We start from the raw sequence: 16425 nt of genomic DNA, 5'->3' as shown, positions 1-16425 counted from the left end.
CTTCGAGCACCCCTTTCAATCTGCCTGTGTTGGACCTCATCAGCTCTCTGGCTATGGCAGGTGTCTACACTGACTGACACTATAGTTCTCACACTGTCCTGCACTATGTCACCACCCTCTGACTGTCCAATATCTGTGGCCTCTGGTGACTGGGTATGTGTGGGCATACTGACTGTGTGTGGGGACAATGGGGGAAGAAGAGAGATGTCAACCTCTAGGACAGATTCAGCCACTGACAACTCCACCTGTGCCTCACTATGGGCACCATCATCATCAGAGTCTGATGAGACACTGCATCAGGTTGTGAGGGGAACAGACTCCAACCCCTAAGTTCACCTGTGAGAAGCAAAACAAAAGCAGTACATTACCACCTGCACTGTTATGTATGGTAATTCACACAGATTCATACAGATGTTGATCCACAACTGCATTACATGTCCCACATCTTCTCATCTCTGATCCCATGCACAACACACACTAACAACAACATACACAGAAAACCCAGGCCCTGAATAACATGCACATCACCTACATCTGGGTAATGTTGCCAGTTCAATACACCTGTGAGGTATGCAATATGACAGTGTATGTGACAGAACTACACATAAAACCCAGTACACCTATCTTGACAATGATATGCCAGTTGTAGTAGCATTGCCTCAGGTATGTACCTTCTCCCTATTGTGTTTGAATGGGCATCTTGAAGTAATTGCCTCATGTATAGTAGGCTGCATAGTTGCTCATAACTATAAGTGCAAACATGTTAATGTTTGTAAAGATACACACCTGTCATTCCCAAGGCTAAGCAATGTAGTTAACTGCTCTGCAATAGAACATACCATTATTCTACTCTGGCTAAGCACAACAGTTATGCAAAAGGCAAAATGGCAGCCCTTAACATTCATAGGGTATATCTGATCTGGAAAACAACAGTATCACAATTACCAGGTACAGGACCACGAGCTCTAGCCACACCTGAGGTATCTGTGAAAAGGTGGGGGAGAGGTATCATCAGCAACATCAATTGTTGCAGTGTTACACATGTAATATGTGGATATATCCACATGTACAGTAGTTAATGTGATACTGGCTATATTGCTGACATTCTGAGTATGTGTGCACAACTGCGGCTAAAAGCCAAACCCACATGCATATAGACCTGACACCCATGTACTGGTCTGTAGATCCTGACACAATGACTGCTAATGTATTATACTGGTGAACACAGTAAGCTTACCTGGCTGCTCCTCTGATGGGGATGCTGTTGCACCCACCTCCAGAATGTATGGTGTGATGGTTGGCCGGGAGCTGTGGGTTGATCCTAGGTTCGCCAGGAATTTCTCTGTGGCTGAGAATGGTTGTTCTGTTGCAGGCCCTCCACTAGTGGCAGCATGATCCTTGGCAACAGCAGCTGCCCTTTGACATGCATCATTGACCATATCTGTGGCCCGGTGTCGAACCTGCTCATAGGTCCTGTCTTGTTGGCCAATATCATTAACAGCCCTCACAAGGATGGCCACAATGCTGCCTGCTCTTCATGATTGTGATGACCCCTTGAAAGTAGGATGTGATGGTTGAGTCTAAGGGCATCCAGTATAGCATCATTTTCTGCAGATGAAACTGGAGGATGTCTCTGTCAGTACATCATTCCTGCAAGACAAGAGGGGAACACATTACAGGACCAGATACATGGATGTTCACTATGTACAGACCCTACACAACTTTAATGGGCTGCACTATCCACTGCTCCCTCACATGTCATAACCCAAAGTTTGGCAACACACTACATCTGTGGCTATCACCAAGATAGTAGCAATACTGCATAATGTCCCTGTGTGCTGTGACAAATTCTGCTGTATGTCTCTACAGCCATCACTGCAGTGTACTGTGGTGTGTCCCCTATGGGCAAATCTCCACTAATATGTGATACGGCCACTGTCGGAGAAATAGCAGTGTGCTATTCCAACAACTATATGAGGACAGTCCAGCCATACCAGTGCGCCACAATGACAGACAGCAATGTAAACCTGCTGTCATATATGTTCCCTGTAGGCATCATACCTCTCAACTATGCAGATGTTTGGGGAATATCACCATGTTTGCCTTATAGCTGTGGTCCTTCTTGCATGAACTTGTGCATGTCTGACAAATGGTTGTCCGTTGATTGATGGTTGCTGTCAGAAAACTGACACAGAATCTGTCACCCATCAGACCCCTCAGACAACATTTATGCTACAGTAATATCCATTACTCTATTCACATTCTTACTTTGTATGGCCAATATATATACTCTGTCACTGAGTTTGGGCCTTTGTCTCCTTATTAAATATGGATTTGTCCTGATTTCTTATTGTAGGAGGTTGTAAGGTATGTTAGGCATAGCTCTCAACCAGACAAAGTACATAAGGGACATTCAGGGGCACTTTTACAATGTTAGTACTGTTTATGTGTGACATTGGCAGACTGAGAGGAGGTGAATTACAGTACATAGTTTGATGTTAAAGGAGTGTACACCCTTACTTACTGTCACTATGTTTTACATGTAATCCACTATCTTTACTACAACAGCCGACTGTTGTAGGAGGGATGGATAGACACAGATCAGAGATGTGATTCAAAGCAGGGACAATTGAAAGACATGCCTGCAGGTATTGGATAGCACAGTATCACTGACATGTTATTATCATAGATCTAATACAAGCCTACTGTTTTAATCCCTATTTCCATGCCTCCATCCTTCCATCTGCATCCCTTTTTATGGGGAAAAGTAGTACATACCTGGTAGAGTGATGTATTCCTATTATTGAAGTACTCCTCTGCAAATGCTTTGCACATACACTGTCTGTATGAGTAAGACCACATGCAGACCTTTTTCCCCAAAAGCAGTTACTTGCCTTCTGTAGGTAATACGCATTAACAGATAATAGTCTGTGCACCAATCTGTGGCTCAGAACAGCTGAATTGCACTATCTTTAGCTAATGAAATGGCACCACAGTGCAAGATATAAGTTCTTCATGTAGGCCTTGGCCCCTTTCTTAGTTTTTGAGATAGACATTACTGAGGTGTGGAGACTATAGAACTAAAGAGGGTAAGTACAAATACTGTTCACTATAGAGATGTATGAAGTATGCCCACAGTTTTGCCTCATATGGTTGGTCAGTGTCACATGACAATTTGGTCATCTGACAGGTCACTGGCAAACATTGTGGATTGAGGTCAGAAGGGGAGAGAGACATGTGAGTGTCACATTTCATAACTGTCAGAATATGCATGGTAATGCAGTAGCTGCTATTCTGGCAACTTACTATCTTTGTAGGGGTAAAGTGTGAAACATGTCCCTATCTCTGGGCCTTTGCCCCTCCCCTATGTATGGTTGTGGCTAGATCCCTTGTTATAGGTGGTTGGGAGGTATGGTTGGTCTGTAGCAGCTACCTTAACATACAGTCATGTATGCTTCAGGCTGTAGCTGCTGCTGCAGCCTAGTACACAGTGGGGGGAGGGTGTACACTTTGGAGGCCTGCAAGCTGTACATGTAACTGTGGCAGCTGTGGCAGCCCTGCTGTTACAGCAGAGCCAGGGTAAGGGTACCCATAACAGTCCAGTTGAGGCATGTGCTTATGGTACATCTGTTATGCAACAATGCCAATAGTAGAGTAATAGGCGAGATATAGTTAGGCTATACTAATATGTGCAGTGTGTCCCTACCTGCAGGCCTGTGACTTGCAAAACTGGGGAGCTGATAATTCAGTAGCAGTAACCTATGGGGATTAAAATTGCATGACTTAGTCATTACTTGCTGTGTTCGCAACAATGTATTTGAAGTGCAACACACTGGATTTGAACACAGGACTGTGTGTGGCAAAATGTTCTGTATGCAAGGCATTTAACAGACTGAGCTACTGATTTGGTGCTGTATCAGGTGCATTTGCCAGATATATGTGCTGACATTCAGGCTGTGACACACGTTGTCTGCATCCATCAGTATGTACATGGCTTTCAAAGGCAGTTGTTCTGCAGCAGGGTCCTATTTGGACATATGTACTCTGCCACTGACACCTTTGCAGGAGTGTTTGAAGAGGTTTCAGGTAAAAGGGAACATTTACCTGCTATCCCAGGCCTCATGTACTACCATTATTATTTATTTGGGTGTTTATTGCTGTATTTCTGCATTAGAGTCACAGGTAAACTTCCATTTGTCACATTAGGTTTGATTTCAGTCTGTCAGTGGCAATCAGTATGTATTGCTGGAAGCACCTGCTTTAGTTAAGATCTGTGTGGCCTAGTGGGTTAGTGCAGTAGACTGTAGTTAGCAGGGGAGATTATTTTATAAATGTACCTAACATTACCATTAAGGCTCTTTAAAGTTCATTTAAGTGGTTTTGCGTGATGTGGTGCATCATGCTGCATCTCAGTGCTCCACTTAGCTCTCCACAAACCCGTGCTAAAAATTTAAAAAGAAAAGAAAAAGGAGGTGATAGAACAGTGGTGAAATGGGGGCAAGCAGGGGGAAAAACATAGTGAAAGGCAGGTAGGGATGTGCAGGACAGGTGTAGGGAAGGACCATAGCTTTCCATTTCTTGTACAGCAACAGCTGTACAGTTTGACAGATGTTGTGGATGAATTTGGACTCTAAAACCCAGAGAGAGGGGTGAGAATAACATAAATGTGTTCTCAAGCCAGTTGGACCAAATTAGTTGTGTCTAGTGGACATGTGTGCGTAATGGAGAGCTATGTATAGAGTGATATTTTTTTCTGGGACAGATGCCCATTGTTTTTTTTTAATAAGGAGAGACTGAAATGTTGGGGAAGAGATATAGGTATGTGTGAGAAGGTAATTTGGGTAGGTGAGGATGCAATTGTCAACAGAGAAGACAGACAAGACAGCAAACAGGGGTGGTGTGTGACACATGAGGGGGTAACTACCTTGGATGGGGAGGGTGTTGTGGAATCCAAAGTGCATGTGCCTCCAGATGGCAGCAGTGTGACTGATGTCCTCACCCATGGGCAGTCCACACTGCTCCTTCACTGCCCTGAAGGTAGCTGTGCTGGAGACTGGCCACCAGGGCCAACCAGCCACACCAGGTTGCCGAGTCTGCCTTCAGTCTGGTGCAGGTGATGTTCATAGCTCCTGTGAACAATCCTGCCCAACATGGGCAGTAGTCGATTCTGGGTGACAACCGCCCATCTGCCACCGCTCCCAGTTTGGGGATGGGCCCATCCCTTGAGGCAGTTCTACCTGAAGGTGGTACAGGCCAACAGAGTGGGCACCTCCAGCTTGGGTCCCAGATGTGCTGGGATCCAGTGCCACAGCCACATGAGGTAAGGTAGGCAGATCAGCAGGTACCAGCCTACCCTGATGTGCTGTGATTATGGAGGTGAAGCAATACATTTAGGTTAGTTATGAACAAAACCATTGTTAGTAATAACAGCATGCCAGGATGTTGGAAATAATCCCATTACAATTTAATGCATATTATGTGAAATAGAACAATGAATAACAGAACAGTCAGTATAGTAACAGCATGCCAGTAACAGTTACAGCATATGTTAACCAAACAGCAAAAATAAACGAACCACAATAAAAAGACGTAATCCGGCACAATGAAGGTTGTCCAAATATCTCCAAGGAACATGCGAAATCAGCCAAAGTAATAAATTTATTTATTGTGAACTAACAAAACCAAGAATAAAACGCAAATTCAATTGTCCATTTAGCGCTTTCGTCTCCTGCCACCGGAGACTTCATCAGAATTCTGATGAAGTCTCCGGTGGCAGGAGACGAAAGCGCTAAATGGACAATTGAATTTGCGTTTTATTCTTGGTTTTGTTAGTTCACAATAAATAAATTTATTACTTTGGCTGATTTCGCATGTTCCTTGGAGATATTTGGACAACCTTCATTGTGCCGGATTACGTCTTTTTAGTTACAGCATATGGCCAAGAGAATAATTAATTCAACAAGATATGTTAACATGCAACCATTGTAATACATAATAATAAAACATATGCCCCAAAATAAAGTTTATGGAACAGCATATGTTAATAGTAAACCATAACCAATGCATAACAATAATAAATATTTGAAGATAAGGGGTGGGGGAAGAGAGAGAGAAATACAGTACATTAATACCATTATAGGCTATATAGTTGACAACATAGGTTCGTAGGTGTGTACTAGGCTAATGGCCCTGGAGCCTTTACAAGCCTAGCCCATAAGATTACCCTAGCATCATGCCACCCAACCTCAGTTCCCAGTGCCTTTGTCAAGTAGAGCCACTGGAGTGATCCCCGGGGTGATTTTTCTATTTCCCATCCACTCATCAAGATTTTTATTGAAGAGGACCAGTGAGGCACTCTGCTTGACATGTATGGGAAGTCTATTCCATAGCATGGGTAGTCTCTGGGTTATGAACCTGTCCCTCCGGTTTGTTCTGTTGATTGTGGTAATGAGGTTGAGGTCTCTGGAGCGTGTAGTGTGGAGGGATTGGAATTTCTTTAGATGTAGCATTTTTAACAGATCTGGGTCAGACATGGCTTTGTAAGTCAAGCAGAGATCACCTCTAAGTAGGCGATATGAGACAGAAAATAGTTGGAATTTTTTGAGTATGTCCATATAGGACAAGTGTTTAAGGCCTAGAATCTTCTTTGTGAGGTACTTTTGTGGCCTCTCCAGTGATTGTAGGTGTCAAGTGAGGTACATGCCAAATGGGGCATTGTACTCGATGACTGGCCTAATGAGGGAAGAGTAGAGGGAGACAATGACCTCTTTCTTCCTGGATGCAAAACTCTTAGTAATGAGATGTGCCACAAATAAGGACTTTCTGACCACAGTGGCAATGTGGTGGTCAAAAGAGAGGTTGCTGTCAACCTGTGTTCCCAGATCTCTTATGATGTCTTCTGTGTTCAGTGGACTACCATCAGTGTGGTAATTCATGGGAACTGGGTTATTCCCAAAGGGGATGATGACACATTTTTTTGGCACTGTGCTTGAGGCCATGGTTCTGACACCAGTCGTTGGTCTCAGTGAGGCCTCTCTGTAGGATGTCATCATCATGTGGGGAATTAATTATGGCTCCCAACTTGCAATCATCTGTGAACTTTGTCAGCCAGAATCCCTTTGTGGTTGGCTTGGACTTCAGAGAAGTAGATACCAAACAGGAGAGGACCTAGGATTGAACCCTGAGGACTCCACTCATGACTGGTTGGCAGTCTGACTTGGAGTCGGCTACTTTCACACTGTGGGTTCTATCTGTGAGCCAGTTTGCAACCCGCCTAGTGATATAGGGTTGATGCCTAGCTTAGTGAGTTTGTCTATGATTCCTGAGTGGGGAATGGCATCAAAGGCCTTGGCCAGATCAAGGTAGGCTGTATGAACCATCTTGCCTTCATCCACAGCTCTGGTGACTGAATCAAAGAAGTTGACCAGTTTGAGCAGGCATGATCTGATCTTTACAAAACCAAACTGTGTTGGATCCAGATTTTGGAGAGTCCCTATATCCTTGTTTATTAGGTCCATGATGATGCGTTCCATAGCTTTGCATGTTAGACTTTTCAGGCTAATGGGACAATAGTTCCCAGGGTCTGTAGTTGCTCCTCCTTTGTGGAGATGGATGACTGTAGCAGTACACCATTCGGTAGGGACAAAGGCTGAGGTGAGGCTGTGATTGAACAGGGCACACAGGTGAGGTGCTAGTTCACTCTGTAGCTCATGTCAAACACAGCCATGGATATTGTCAGGTCCCACAGAAGCTGTATTCTTGGCCTTGGACAGTCCTGTGTAGCAGTAATACTGGGTGCCTGGCAATCAACTGGTATTGTGATTGGTCCTGTGGTGGGGATGAGAAGGGTAAAGTTGGCACTGAATCTGTCGGCCAGTATATTAGCAATATCTTTTGGCTCGGTATAGGAAGTACCATTGTGCAACAACTTCAAGTAAATCTGGGTATTGCCATGGAGATTCTTTACATAACAATAGAAGACCTTGGGGTTGTCTATACTATCTGCTGCAATTCTGTTTTCATAGCTAGCTTTAGAGGATTTGATGCGGGATCTCAACTTTTTGTTGAGGCTGATAAGGGAGTTTTCCCAGTCTTGAGACTTCACCTTATTTCACATGAGTTTCCTCCTTCTGTTGTAGAGTTTGTTTATGGCAGGGGACCACCAGATTGGCTTCCTTTTTTTGGAGCAGAGCATCTTGGTGTTATTGGGCATGACGAGATCCATGCATATGTGTATGTGTTCGTACAGGGCATTAGTGTATGATTCGGCGGTCATGCAGCTGTTCTCGAATTGCATGGGTGCTGTAAAGTTAGTCACCTCTGTTTTTAGGAGCCCAGAGTTAGCTTTGGAGAAGTTTTTCATGGTGGTTACCTTTGTGGGGGTGAGGGGTAGGAGCGATGTGGATTTCCAAGGTGATTAGTTTGTGGTCGGATCTAACCAGAGAGGAGTTGACTACTGGTGTAGAGCAACGGTCGCCGATTTTAGTAATGACCAGGTCAAGGATGTTGCTACCTCTAGTGGAGGTAAGAATGAACTGGTCCAGGGCATTGGAATTAATGAATTCCAGGAAACGTTGGGCAAGTGTATTGGTACATGAGTAGTTTTCCCAGTTAATGGAGAGGTAGCTGAAGTCACCCAGTATGATAGTGTTAGGTTGGACCCTAATATTCTCCACGGTGCTTAGGAACGTGGAGTGTGAGTCTTGGGTCATGGTTGGGGACCTATATCATGCTACAACCTGAATTGTTGTTTTACCAATGTTAACTGCACCTGAAGTATCTCTGATGCATTATGTTGGGCTACCAGTCTGGAGGTGCGTGCATCCTTTATGAATATAGAAACACCACCACCTTTGAAGCTTCGGTCCAAGTTCTGGGGCCGAGAGGTATGGAATGAATTATAGCCTGGTAGTGCAGGGGTGCTATCTGCTGCCTTGAACCAGGTCTCTGTTACAGCACAAATGTCAGTGTTCTCCATTTTAAGGAGTGCTTCGAGTGAGTGCATTTTGAGATTTAGACTTCTAGCGTTGAGCAGCATGACCCTCAGACTGCATTTGTTTGTAGCTGTTACAGTGGTAATTTGGTCTTTGGAACATCACCTAAAAAAGGCACTATGGGGTGGCAAGACCTTTGGCCAGTATCAAGAATCCCAGGGGTGACAGATGCAGGCCATCTCTGGCAAAGCATTGAGGTCTATCACTCATGTCCTCCCAGGCAGACAGATACTGGATCCCTTTGGAATGACACCAGAAACTTACCCAATTGTTGTAATCAATCATTTTCTACTTGTACTGTAGTATCATTCTGAGTGATGGTAAGAGGCTGCTCGGGGCTAGGGACATACCCACCTGGGCTACATAATTTGAGGGCTCCTCCATGTATCTCTTCATGTAGTCCAGGGAGGTACATCTCGGGTTATTTACACCCACATGTACAATGACAGAGTCATATTTGTACCTGTTGTTTAGGGACCTGAGTGTGTGCGTTATGTGGCGGATCCTGGCACCTGACAGGCAGTTGACTGTTACTTACTCCTTATTTAACTTAGTGAGTGGGACATCAGTGTGCCTTACTATCGAATCACCTATGACTAAAGTGTGTTGGGCATGCTATTAAAGCCTTAGGGACTTTGGTTGAGTGGCACACTGTTTAGGAGAGTAATGTGTCTCATGATTAGTGTTGTGTTGTGGTGTTTGAGTGCATTTCTGTCTTGGAGGTCTCTGCTGTTTGGGTAGATTTTTATGGAGAGCCTCCGAAAAGGTGGGTGTGTGGTTTGTGTTTTCATGTGAATGCAGTGCTGGTGTGTGTTCTGGAGGGCTATGTGTTCCATGTGGTGTGGTGCAAGTGTTGACCTTCTCCTCTTGACCAGCTATTCCGGTTTTGGCTGGAGAGTGCGTGGCTTCCAATTTAGATATATAAGTGCATCTCTTGCAAGTCTTAGTGTTGGGATGTAAGAGGAGGGGGTTGTCAGTGTACATGAGGCAGTTGCTACATTTCCTCAGGATGCCCAAGCTCACCAGGTGAATAGGAGAAATCACAGAGAACTGACCTTTAGACATGCCTGGAGGGCTGGGCATTAATCATAAGTACTGGAGTTGTTTTCTTGTACAACGTTTAGTGCTGGTAGCACTTTTGTGTGCTACAATAATTGCTACAAGAAGTCTGGTAAAGTGCTAGACTAATAAGCTAGAAAAAGTACAGGAGAGCAAAGAACTAGCAGATCTAAGGGAAAAATTGAAGATCACCACTCAGAAGCTTACAAACAGTCCTGGATACAGCAAATCTGTATCTGGTCTACACTAGTTCCAGGAAAGGCAGGAAACAGTTTTTTTTTTTTTTTTTGTAGAAAGTGAAGATGCAGACGATATCAATATTCTGAAGCTAAAGGGGTGGGGCTTTGCTAAGTTCTCACTATTAAAAGTAGAAAGAGCTGGTGTAACGTGACTGGGGGGAAGTGTCTAGTACCAACTTTATACCAGAGGCAGGCAACTCAAAGCCACTAAGACAAAAAGACCACCACAAGAACTGAGAGAGTGGGTGGGAAGAAAACAGTTTTACAGATTACAAAGATATTAAATCAAAAATGCAGATGATAAATGAGAATAAACTCTTATCTTTTCTCAATATCACAGCTGGCATTAGTTCAGTCTCTCTGCAGCAGCTTTAGCAACAGGTATATCTGATTTAAAACACTGGCTATTAAAGGCAGAGTAAACAGATACCAGACCAATTATCCAGTCAACAATAACAGTTGCAGGAATGCTCCTAGGTAGATTAAACCAGTCATGTTTAATTTCTGCCACAAAGAAAACAGACAGGCCTCTAGACAAAACATTTGCCACTTGATAAAGCCCGGTAATACCGGGCGAAAGCGCTTGTGGTGATTTTTGGTGGAATAAAGTTGTTTGTGGATTTTATTTTTGGCAGTGCATTGTACTCTTTTGCATCAAGTAGCAAGTTGCATTCTGACAGCACTTTATTGAATATTTTTTCGAGCATCTACTGACTCTGGGCTGGTTGTGGTCAGCCGCATTTTACATTTTCTTCGTGCTTTGAGGTGCAGTTTTTTACTGGTTATTTTCAAATTTGTACTCACAGCTCACAAACTGCTACCCCCCTCCCCAGCCAAGCTACGGCCATTCTCGTAATTCACGGTTCGCTCTTTTAGTGTCGATGAAGAGACATTCGCTGTAATTTATTGTTTTATTAATTTATTGTTTTGAACATTTTTCCAGTAAATAATGAAACAAAATACATGCACCAATAATGACAAAACAGCCCAATTCAGAACATTTCCATCATAAAAGTCTACTCAAACTTCTACAGTCCATCAGTATCAGTATATATACACAGTCTCTGAACTAGTAAAAGTCATCTACATAATTCCACATTAAAGAAATCTGTAACTAATGAAGAGGTTGCTGCTAGCAAACAACTTTATATTTTATGGTTTCGTCTACAAATAAAGTGTCTGTTGCCCTTGAGGAATAAATTGCCTATGTTGCATTAAAAAAATGATACGCTAGTAATATTGCAATAGGGTATGGATGGCAAACTGATAACAGGTTCATAGTTACTACTAGATATCTTTGCCAAAAAGGACTACAGCATCCACCCCCCTTTACAACACAGTACAGTATCAGCAATGCATCAACTTACTGTGGGAGAAGTACCCACAGCCTTCTGCATCAAAAGTAAGTACACTACCTGTTGTGCTATTAACAGTATAAGCAGACTCAGTATAAGCAGCACTAAACTTTAGTTCCCCTGCAGCTGTAAAATGTACTCAACACCCAGCTGTATCTCTGAACTTTGCAGCACAAGATATCTGGAAAAAGCCAACATTTATTGGGGGGGGGGGGGGCAAAAGCCCAAAAAAAGAGGGACACATTTTAAACATTGCTTGTATAATTTTGGAAAGTTGCTAGAATAAAATGCTGTGTTACCACCATACATGTCTTGAACCCAGAACCATATGCACTATAGTCAGTGCAACATACCACTATGCTAAATCAGCAGTTTGAAAAATAGGAAGCCTGAAACTTAATGGCTATCATTTAGATAGCTCTCAACCTCTTAGAACAAAAAACCTGGACAAACAAAGCCAATAATGAGGGAATAAAAATTCAGATCTCACTTCACGCCTTAGCACAAAAAACCTGGACAAACAACAAAAGCAATAATGGGGGAAATACAACTTCAGTTCTCACATCTCACCATAGCTCACAACTTTTAGAAAAACAAATCTGAACAAAGTTCAGAAATGGTGGTGGTTAGGGACTTTAGGCTCTTCTTACCCTGAAGCAAAGGTACAGGGTTTGAGCCTGAACACTTATAGCCAAGCAGGTGTATTATGTGGGGGGCATATACACACATGCACAGATATATATCAACACCAGAATTGAACATTGGGTTATAGTATCGACACAAGAATTGAACATTGGGTTATAGCAGTCCAGCTTCTTGAATGGCAGTAAGTCATAAGCTTGTCACCTGAACCTATGAAGTTTGAGGGTTGAAAACACTAGACAGAAATTGTGTACTGTATTTATTAAAATCTATGTTATTATTTACAAAGGTACAAGGCAAGCTATTACCAAGGAAATATAGGGCAAAGTATGAATGTGGACAAACTAACCAATGAAGAATAGATAACTATTCACATATCTAATGGACATTAAATGCCAAGAGTGAACCTTAGTTATGTTGGATAAGCAACGTCATGCCCCTAAAGTGATGCATGAGCATAGCCATTCTTAAACCATAACTGACAATCTGTCATGTACCCCACAATGAATCCCATGCTTATGTGACATCCCCAGAAGTAAGCACCAATTGTCACTCTCCAAAATCAGATGATCTCGCTGAAGATGCTCTGAAGAACCAAGTAGAAGACTCCAAGCAATACATAAGTCCAAAGACACTATTCACACTGCCTTAGGAGAAAACCCTGTGGAGATAAAGTTCACAGGGGGAGAAAAAATACTCTGAATTAAAAAGAAATGATATTGTGGTAATTAGACGTCAAAATGTATTTATTTTTTGAAATGGAAGTTTACATCATCAAGAAAGTAAAACAATTGCAAAATGGAATGAAACTTGATACATTATCACAATTATTGTAAAGAGCATTACTGAATTTTTGAACATTAGTCTTATAACTACAGTATGTTGGATTACAGTTAATAGTAACTGTAGCATTGCTGTATTATTAAAACTGATATATACCAGCTAAATAACATTAGCTCTGTGACAGAGAAAATTCAAAGCCCTAACTTCTACCTAGAATTATAGGGCCTTGAGACCTGTAAGAGCCAAAGAAGGAGGTCAGGAGCCATCAGCACATGCTATCTTGTCCATCCGTGTGGAGAGAAGTGCAACCCATTATATGACTGATTCCTGATAGATGAAGGGTTTTGGGCATGCAGCACAACATGCCAAAATAGCAGCACCCATTCAGTTGTCTGGAAGCCAGGGTTAAATGTGCAAAGTATGTGCACATCATCAGGCAATATTGTTGGATGTCAGCTAATGTAAGGCTGCCATGAGACATGTATACATGCGTTAGGAAAATAAAATATTCACCCTACATGGCTGCCTGAATTACAGCCTGGCCATTGTTCAGTTCTTACCCCTTACAGGGAAATGACGGGGCAAGCAACTGGAAGAGGCTTGAATAGCTGACAGATGTAAGAAAAAAGGAACATTAAAAAATAAATAAGCAAGTAGCATCCAAGTGCAGTTACTTTTACAAGCAGCAATACACACACCCACACACACAAACACACCTTACCTGATAATCCGTTCATCCGATTGCCTTCACACACCTTACCTGATAATCCATTCACCCGATTGCCTTCACCACAACGATAACCCATTTACGATCACCACAACATTAATCCATTTGCGATTGCCTTGCCCTTCCACTCACTACAACCAGCAATAATTATCCATGCGGCTGCCTCCACCATAATGCACTTTTCCCGCTCGCAGCCAGCCAGCAGGACATTATGTGATCTGACGATGTGAGCTCAATTCCAACTGGCTGACTGACAGCATACTTAAAGGAGCCAATGCTGTTTATAAAAAGAAAAATATGTAATTTTTTTAAAATTAAAATGCTACCCCGTCTTCTAAAGAAGTTGTACTGAAATCAGTACAGTGCATATGCCTCCCGACGTCCCTGATAGTATCTGTCCTTTATGATCAGATATATTTTTTATGTAATGTTTTTTATATATTTTTTTATTCATATATTTTAAGGTATGATTTATTTATAGTAATATATATGAGAGTTTAATATGTTAGTAGTAATTTAGTTTTTATAAAGTACTGTTTTACTTAATATTTTTATGTCTTAAGTACTTGTGCATGAATTAACAGTGTTTGTACCTTTAAACCAAACTGTGTATTAATCATGTGACTTTGAATGAGTGTATTTAAAGGTGTGGTTATGAAGTGGTAAATTACATCTGATGAAGTAGTGAATCTACGAAAGCGCTTATGTCCTGCTTTTTTTATGTGAATTACAGACGGATTTATCTTCAAGTCCTGCTCTCATCACTGGGGCTACTTGTTTTTTGCTTGTTTTATACATACTTGTGGAAGGACCCAGGTGCCTACTCTGGTTGGTGATTGTTTTGTTCTATCTTTTTCAATCTATTGACTAGTAGCAACGCATAGATTTTAATATCAAGATTAATCAGGGTTATTGGTTTATAGTTCAAAGGATTTTTTTTGTCTGAGTTATTTGTCAAGATAAAAGTTGTTTTTGATTTGTTTAAATATAGATAAGTAATACAATGATCCCTCATGTAATTAAAGACCTTTAATAGGATTTTTGATATTATTTGATGAAATGGTTTGTAAAATTTGGATGTAAGGCTATCAGGTCCCGGGTACTTACCATTTTTAGTTTGTTTATTATCAGTAGAAATTCTTATTCTGTAAACAAGCTATCCAGTGATGCCTGCTGTTCATGACTTGATTGTAGGAAAAGTAATGTCATTTAGAAATTTATCACTTTCTGATTTTGTAGATGATAATTCATGCGGACCATAAATCTGAGTGTAGATTTTTTCAAATGTGTTAATTATACTTGTCATGTTATATAGGTTGCACAAGTAAAATAATTCTGTGATTGTTGGGACTTTTTGTTTGAGAAGTATTTATTATTCTTGTTAATATTTTAGATGGTGTTTGTACCCACTCAGCATATTTAGCTAGTGCCCTCATTTCCATTAGTGAGTATCTCTGTGCATGCAGTTGATGATGTTCCTTTTGTAAACTACACAAAAGTAAATCGAGTTCAGGAGAACTTCTTTTATGAGTTTGTTTTTCTCTCTCATTTATTTTATCAATTCTTGTTTTGCTTTTTCCTTTGAATCCTTTTTATAAAAGCTGGCCTTCTGAATCAAAATTCCTCTAATTCTAGTTTTGCTGGATGTTTGTTTTATGCAAGTTTCATAAAGCTCTTCTAAGTATGCTTTTTATTTCCTGTTGTACTGTTGTACATCTTTTTTTTAAGTAAGTTTGGATTTAAGGACCAGTTTGATTTCAATAGAACGTGTTTTGTTGACCTCAGCCAATTGATCTTAATATTAAGCGTTGTTGGATCACAGCAAGAGTTCTCCTGTTCAATTCTCGGCTGGAGCGCCTTCTGTGTGGAGTCTGCATATCCTCCCTGTGGTCGAGTGTCATTTGAAAAACATGCATAGAATGGGCGTGCCTTCATTGAAGGTTGGGCGTCGAGCTGGCACCTCGGCACCCACAAAAAAATCTACTGCCAATCATTAGCAGATCGGAGTTCCGCTATGGTGACCCCTAACCAGGAAAAGCAGAAAGAAAAACAATTAATTTGTGTGAATGGTCCAAAAAGAATCTTGGTTATATGGAATATTTGACCCTAGATCCATAAAAAAAATTCTGATATTAAGAAAAAAATCTATTCTGGGCCAAGACCTGTGGCATTACAAATAGTATGTGTAGTTATTTGCTGATCTGTTATTATCTCTAAAACAATGTGGGTCAAAGTCTAAGATCAGGTGTTTTAATGCCAAGGATGCTTGTGTATTATGCACAACAGCTTTCCCAGTCCTATCTGAACTCGGTCTCTGACCAAATTCCAATCCTCCCTAGTATAAATAAGTGATCTGAAAATCTAAGTAGAATGTTATAGATCTCTAATATAAAATTCTGCTGGTTTACAAATGGGCTATAAATGTTTAAAAATAATAATGGTTTGGGGAACACAGAATTTAGAATTGTAAAGTAACACCAACTTCCTTTAGTATCAGATTCACTCTTGCTTATCTGACCTATACATTATCTTTTAATTATAATTGCCACCCCTTTACTGTTTGTATCTTTGCCTGATGCTATTGTCTTTATCCATTTTTTTTATCCTTTTCTTTCTCCCTGTTTTCT

This window comes from Protopterus annectens, chromosome 10.part0 (assembly GCF_019279795.1).
Source record: "Protopterus annectens isolate FY-2018-M chromosome 10.part0, PAN1.0, whole genome shotgun sequence".
Classification (NCBI taxonomy): domain Eukaryota; kingdom Metazoa; phylum Chordata; order Ceratodontiformes; family Protopteridae; genus Protopterus; species Protopterus annectens.
This window is presented reverse-complemented; position numbering follows the sequence as displayed.